General features: G+C 44.4%; 1 protein-coding gene across 4 annotated transcripts in view; it reads left to right on the top strand.

Moving 5' to 3' along the window:
* Positions 1-1,336: 1,336 nt before the first annotated feature.
* Positions 1,337-6,914, top strand: part of LOC118385149 (gamma-aminobutyric acid receptor subunit alpha-3-like) — a 138,928-nt gene continuing 133,350 nt past the window's right edge. For 3 of the 4 annotated variants that reach the window (XM_052521053.1, XM_052521054.1, XM_052521051.1), the window contains exon 1: positions 1,337-1,523. The gene's annotated coding sequence lies outside the window, so the exon portion shown is untranslated. Of the gene's footprint in view, positions 1,524-2,766; positions 3,022-6,914 lie in introns of all 4 variants that reach the window. The other variant, XM_052521052.1, reaches the window with a different exon arrangement.

Here is a 6,914-nt window from a genome sequence, read left to right as displayed (position 1 = left end):
CCTCCCTGCTGTAACCCTCAGAATACAGTGAACCGCTTGCTGCCTTACTTCGCTCTCTGAAAGCAAAAGTTGACTTCTTAGATGTCTTATAAGCCGCCACCTAAACCAATGAGGGAGAGGATGATTACTTTGGTGTGTTCTGAGGTCTTTGTATTTCCTGTGGTCTTTTCTCAGCTGTGTTCACACACAGCCTACATGAGTGAGACATCAATAAAACATGAAGGGCACCTGTAGGAGTAATGTGTTGGGAAAATATCTGGCAACAGTATAGGTGTTATTTATGTATGGTGGGACGGGCAGATCAACAGGTGCAAGTGTGTTATGATGTAGTACTATGTGCTAACAGTTATATACTGTATGCTGTCCATGACTCCACACTAAATCATGAACCTTGTACCTGATGCACCTCCTCTGGCACTACCAAAGCAATTCAAAGTGGGACTTGGGCTCGTACGTTGGTGTAATCATAGAGAATAACATCATGGGTTGAAAAACAAGCTGAAGACAATCAGGGGATTGAAACTGTAGCCACAGCAGTGACTTCAGCCCTTTCTACAAATGCAGCGGAGGCCAAACAAGTTGATTATTGTGCAATGGACCTCTGTTAAAACACTGAGAGGAGCCCTTCTGTGATACTGACAGGGTTGTGTGTTGTTGTGACTTTAGGACATAGAGCTGTTTCAAACTAACACACACACACACACACACACACACGCACACACGCACGCACACGCACACACACACACACGCACGCACGCACGCACGCACGCACGCACGCACACACACACACACACACACACACAGGGGCTAAATAGTATAGACAAGTCAAGGGCACTGTAGCTTTCAACGTAAAAAGCAGATGGCTCACTTTATTTTGGCCAAATTAGCTCCATCATGTGTAGCCTAACTGGATTTTGTGCATAATGAAGCAATTTGAGTCATGGGCCAAGGCAGAACATTGTCTGATGGGCCCGCCTGTCTGGACCGCATGATGTAGATGGGTTTACAAGAGGACATACTGTAGGCAGTGTTTGGTGGGTGCTTCTAAACTGATGTAGGCTATAACCAATAATATCCTCATCCCCTGCCTAGTCGCGCATAGGGCAAAGTGGTGAATGACATTATGGTAGCTAGCTACTCACCCCAAAACACTGAAGATAGGGCAGCAGACATTTTAAAGTTGTTTTGTGACTGTTTTTCATGTTAATTTCGGGCACAATTATGGTTGCAAAGGTAGTTAAGTGTGCGCAAAAAGTGTTTTGGGGGGGATTTGCTGGTAGGTAGCCAGCACCAATCTGAGAGGGGTAGAATGAGGGGGCGGGAAGGTTAGTTTGAAGAGGGCAGGCTTTCCACGATGACAGCACTTTCCCTATCATAATTTCACCCTACCAAAAACCCTTCAAAATCCAGTGGACATACTTAAGAATTGCCGTAGAAGTCAGTTGGAACAAAACAGCGCGCATTGACGCAACGAAAATCCAAACTCGGAAGAAAATAAGAGCACGAAGAAACGTTGTTTTCTGGTGAGAATGTGTGTTTTGTGTGTCTGGTTGTCAGTAAATGGTTGTCCAATGTTTTGTGTATGTCAATGTTAATCATTGACAGGCATTGAACCCCATCCTCGATATGATATACTGCAGTGTTTCATTCACAAGCAACAACCTGCTGTTTGTGTTGTGCACATAATTGCGTTAAGTTAACAGGTTTCCCCTTGCCTTAACTGCAGTAGAGGGAAGTGTATACATCGGCTTTGAGATGGTTCTGATGAGAACGCGGTGCTGTCATTACATTAAAAGGTGCATTTGTTTTAAGTGGGAAACTGCACATTTACCATGCGGACTATTTGTGCGGTACGCTTTTTATTCACTTACATCCGTATATGTTATAGAAAGCGCCAGTTGAATCGACTTTCTCGGGACACTGTCTTCTAACGGGAAATGCGACACCAATCCGAAGGCTATAATGTTACTTTTCGTATCGATAAATAAAACATATCTCTATTATTTGTAATACTTTTAAATATATCCATACTTGCCAGATAGCCTTTCCTCCTGTGATTTGGTCAAATTATTGGAAACGGCAGAGCATCACTGAACAGGTAGCCTACATATCGAATAACCTTGAAATATATCGAGAATATTTGCTGTTATCGAGGGTTACTCAGATCGGTGTTATTTAGCCTATATTTAGACAAATTCTTTCAAATCAAACGCCATTACCAACTAGTATATTCACTGACGACATGTAACAAATAGCCTAGTTCATGTTCTCCAAACTGTCCATAAACGACAAAAAAAGAGAGTAAATTATCTCAATGCGGGATGAAAATGAGTCAAGAGAAAACATATCAAATTCTAATGCAACCTTAGGTTTTCATATCGAAGCACTCTCATAAATGTTTGATTCAGATGACCTACGTGTATCTGCTCACTGTGACTAAAGGCAATGATGCAGTTCATATACTGTGTGTGTGTGTCTGTCTGTGTGTGTGTGTCTGTCTGTGTGTGTGTGCTTGTGTGTTTGGGTGTGAGTGTGCACAGTCTTGTAAAAAAAAAATACACAATTGAATGGGTTAGAAATCGGCCAAGACTGTAAAAAAAATACCAACTGGATATCACGAAATTGGGGGAGAAAAGGGGTTTAAAGTAAAACAATTATAACATAAATAATTAATAAAAATCTAAACTGAAGCCTTAAATAAGCCCCAAAATGGGCCAGTGCAAATGAAAAATCACATGAAAGATTTTAAGTACAACAAATTCACAGGTTTCTCAAGGGAAGATAATGGAGTGCTGTCTTCTGTACTGAACATGGATGGTTAAGTGCGCTACAAAAATGGCAGAAGAAACTGGGTCGGCAAGCACCAAAGGGTCTACACCCAGAGCGCCCATTTCTGTCCAGCTGCAGAGCAGGACTCAGGCCTGTCCTCGACCACAGGCCACCGAATACAAACACTGACCTAAGAGATTTGTCTTGTTCTGCAGCAGAGCAGAGGGGAGGTTTCAACAGTTTGGAAAAACGGTATGCCTAAATACTTCTTTATCAGCTTTTCCTCCTACACTTTCCTCCTTTCCTCCTCCACTTTTCCTCCTCCTCCACTTTCCTCCTTTCCTCCTCCTCCACTTTCCTCCTTTCCTCCTCCTTCTCCAGCTTTTCCTCCTCCACTCCATTCTTATTGTCTGAAGGATAGAGTGGACTGATGCTATTTGAAGCCCTTCCCTTATGAGATCACAGAAAGAGATGCTATACATCAGACTTTAGTGGTTTCGTTTACAATTTCATCTCCCATCAACTCTTAGGCTCCTTTGCCATCCCATGTTGTTGGCTCCTCTGGAAAGAAAACCCCCTGCAATTTTTCATACATTTTTTATTTAGCATTTATATAACTATGCAAGTCAGTTAAGTATGAATAAATTCTTATTTTACAATGATGGCCTACTCCTGCCTACCCCTCCCCTAACCCGGACGACCCCGGGCCAATTGTGCGCTGCACTATGGGACTCCCAATCATGGCCGGTTATAATGCAGCCCCGGGATCAAACCAGGGTCTGTAGTGACACCTCTAGCACTGAGATGCAGTGCCTAAGACCGCAATGCTTCAAAGGCATACACTCAATGACCAGAAGTATGTAGACATCTGCTTGTCAAACATCTCATTCCAAACTCCCCTTTGCTACTATAACAGCTTTCACTCTTCTAGGAAGGCTTTCCACTAGATGTTAGAACATTGCTGCGGGGACTTGCTTCCATTCAGCCACATGAGCATTAGTGAGGTCGGGCACTGATGTTGGGCGATTAGGGCTGGCTCACAGTCTGGGTAACAATTCATCCCAAAGGTGTTCGATGGGGCTCAGGGCAGGGCTCTGTGCAGGCCAGTCAAGTTATTCCACACCAATCTCGACAAACAATTTCTGCATGGACCTCGCTTTGTGCACTGGGGAATTGTCATGCTGAAACAGGAAAGGGCCTTCCCCAAACTGTTGCCACAAAGTTGGAAGAACAGTCATCTAGAATACCATTGTATGCTCTAAGTTAAGATTTCCTTTCACTGGAACTAAGGTGACTAGCCCGAACCCTGAAAAACAGCCCCAGACCATTATTCCTCCTCCACCAAACTTTACAGTTGGCAATATGCATTGGGCTAGGTAGCATACTCCTGGCATCCTTCACACCCAGATTTGTCTGTCACCAAATGGTGAAGCGTGATTTGTCACTCCAGAGAACATGTTTCCACTGCTCCAGTCCCATGGCAGTGAGCTTTACACCACTCCAGCCAATGCTTGGCATTGCGCATTGTGATCTTAGGCTTGTGTGCGGCTGCTCGACCATGGAAACCCATTTCATGAAGCCCCCGACATACAGTTATTGTGCTGACGTTACTTCCAGAGGCATTTTGGAACTCGGTAGTGAGTGTTGCAACCGAGGACAGATGCATTTTATTGGCTTCAGCACTAGTCGATCCTGTTCTGTGAGCTTATTTGGCCTACCACTTTGTGGCTGAGCCGTTGTTGCTCCTAGGCATTTCCACTTCACAATAACAGCACTTACAGTTGACCGGGGCAACTCTAGCAGGGCAGAAATTTGACGAACTGACTTGTTAGAAAGGTGGCATCCTATGACGGTGTCACGTTGAAAGTCACTGAGCTTCTCAGTAAGGACGTTCAACTGCCAATGTTTGTCTATGGAGATTGCATGGCTCTGTGTTCATTTTTATACACCTGTCAGCAACAGTTGTGGCTGAAATAGCCAAATCCACTAATTTGAAGGTGTGTCCACATACTTTTGTATATATCGTGTAAATGCTTTCATTGGACACAGACTAGCCTGTGTGTCTGCAGGTTTCCCCTTCCATCTCTCTGTCCTGCGCTCTGCATTACACAGGGCTCATAATACGATGACTTCCTACCTGGACTCTGAGTGTGACCACAGGAAAGAGGACTTTCCTCTGCCAGCTTCTTCATCTGCTCAGACATATGGAGCAAAGAGCCTCTGTCACAGTGCACAGCTAGGTGGTGGAGGAGTAAGACATTCAGATTTACAGATCCAGCAGGCAATATGGTACTATGGGAGGATGTATTTGAGAGAATAGACAGTGAAGGGAGTCAGCTTTTTCTCTGAGACGCAGTGACTATTCACTGCTCCCTCATGAGTCATGACTCAGCGAGCTTGATCCCACTGAAGTGGCATGTTTGGGAGGTCTCTGTGGAGTTTTCTTTCTCTGGATCCTGCATATGAACAAAGTGAACAGGCTACGGGGATGAGTTAGTTTGGGGTAATGAGTTAGACCCGAGTTGCTCTTTCTTTCTCTCTGTCTCTTTCTTTCTCAAAGGCAGATTCTCTAGAAAGATCCACCTGTAGGGTATTAGGGTGCGGAACACTGTTTGTAACCTTCGAAGCCTCCTACTGGAGCTTTACATTATTTGGTCGGGCACTGAACTGCGTAACCCACATAATCTACCAGTCATGTACAAAGGATTGAAGCCATCTCTACTCTTTGGCACTGTTGTCATGGTAAACAACTCGAAGCCTTCAAGTGAATGCAGCAAATTCTCTTCTCCATAGGCTCACTTTGGAGATGCAGATGTCCCTGGTGGGGACGGGGAGGAAGATGAGGAGGAGGAAGATGAGAAGGCAACGTCCAGGCGAGCAGGGTCATAGACCAAACAGTCATTCCTTATATTCTGTCTAGCTGTTTTGTTTGCCTCACCGTGCACACATTGTCTATTACAGCGCTGGACAGAGAAGTCACATAGAAATGCAATTGAAGCAATTCACTTTCCATGCATAGAGTGTTTGCATGGAAAGTTTGTTTGTTGTGCTTCTTGAATTAGCATATAATCATGCAGTGTGACACGTCTGTCTAACGTAGGGGAAGGTTCAGGTGTGCTAATGAGATCCATGGCATTGTTTAGGTCTCTGCTGCTGTTGTTGATATTGCATTATGTGAAGTCTGTGTTTTCCCTGGAAGGGCTAAAGCTGCATCTGTCACATAAACACATTTTGGCACAGTGCTAATGTGAAGTGTCGCGATGGCTTCAAGGTATTTTTTTTCCTGTGTGTTTGTGTGTGTGTGTGTGTGTGTGTGTGTGTGTGTGTGTCTACTAACAGCTTGGTATACACATAGTATCAGTTAATCACTAACTAACTAAGCAGCAGGTATGTCTCTATCTTTTTTTCTCCAGCACCATAAGGGTCAGGGCGACCCACAGAATATTTCAATGTCGCGTACCGTGTCTCTCAAAGCCAGAAGTCAAATGACAGTTCAAATAAAATAAAATAAAATCTAATTGTATTTGTCACATGCGCCGAATACCACAGGTGTAGACCTTACAGTGAAAGGCTTATTTACAAGGCCTTAACCAACAATACAGAAAAATACCCCCACCCACCCAAAAAAAATAAAAATAAAATAATAATTAAAGAGCAGCAGTAAAATAACAATAGCGGGGCTATATACAGGGGGTACCGGTACAGAGTCAATGTGCGGGGGCACTGGTTAAGTTGAGGTAATTGAGGTAATATGTACATGTAGGTAGAGTTATTAAAGTGACTATGCATAGGTAATAACAGAGCGCAGCAGCAGCGTAAAAAAGAGGGGGGAAGGGGGCAATGCAAATAGTTTGGGTGGCCATTTGATTAGATGTTCAGGAGTCTTATGGCGTGGGGGTAGAAGCTGTTTAGATGCCTCTTGGACCTAGACTTAACGCTCCGGTACCGGTTGCTGTGCGGTAGCAGAGAGAACAGTCTATGACTAGGGTGGCTGGAGACTTTGACCATTTTTAGGGCCTTCCTCTGACACCGCCTGGTATAGAGGTCCTGGATGGCAGGAAGCTTGGCCCCAGTGATTTACGGGGCCGTACGCACTACCCTCTGTAGTGCCTTGCAGTCGGAGGCCGAGCAGTTGCCATACCAGG

Source organism: Oncorhynchus keta, chromosome 6 (genome assembly GCF_023373465.1).
Source record: "Oncorhynchus keta strain PuntledgeMale-10-30-2019 chromosome 6, Oket_V2, whole genome shotgun sequence".
NCBI lineage: Eukaryota > Metazoa > Chordata > Actinopteri > Salmoniformes > Salmonidae > Oncorhynchus > Oncorhynchus keta.
This window is presented reverse-complemented; position numbering and strand designations above follow the sequence as displayed.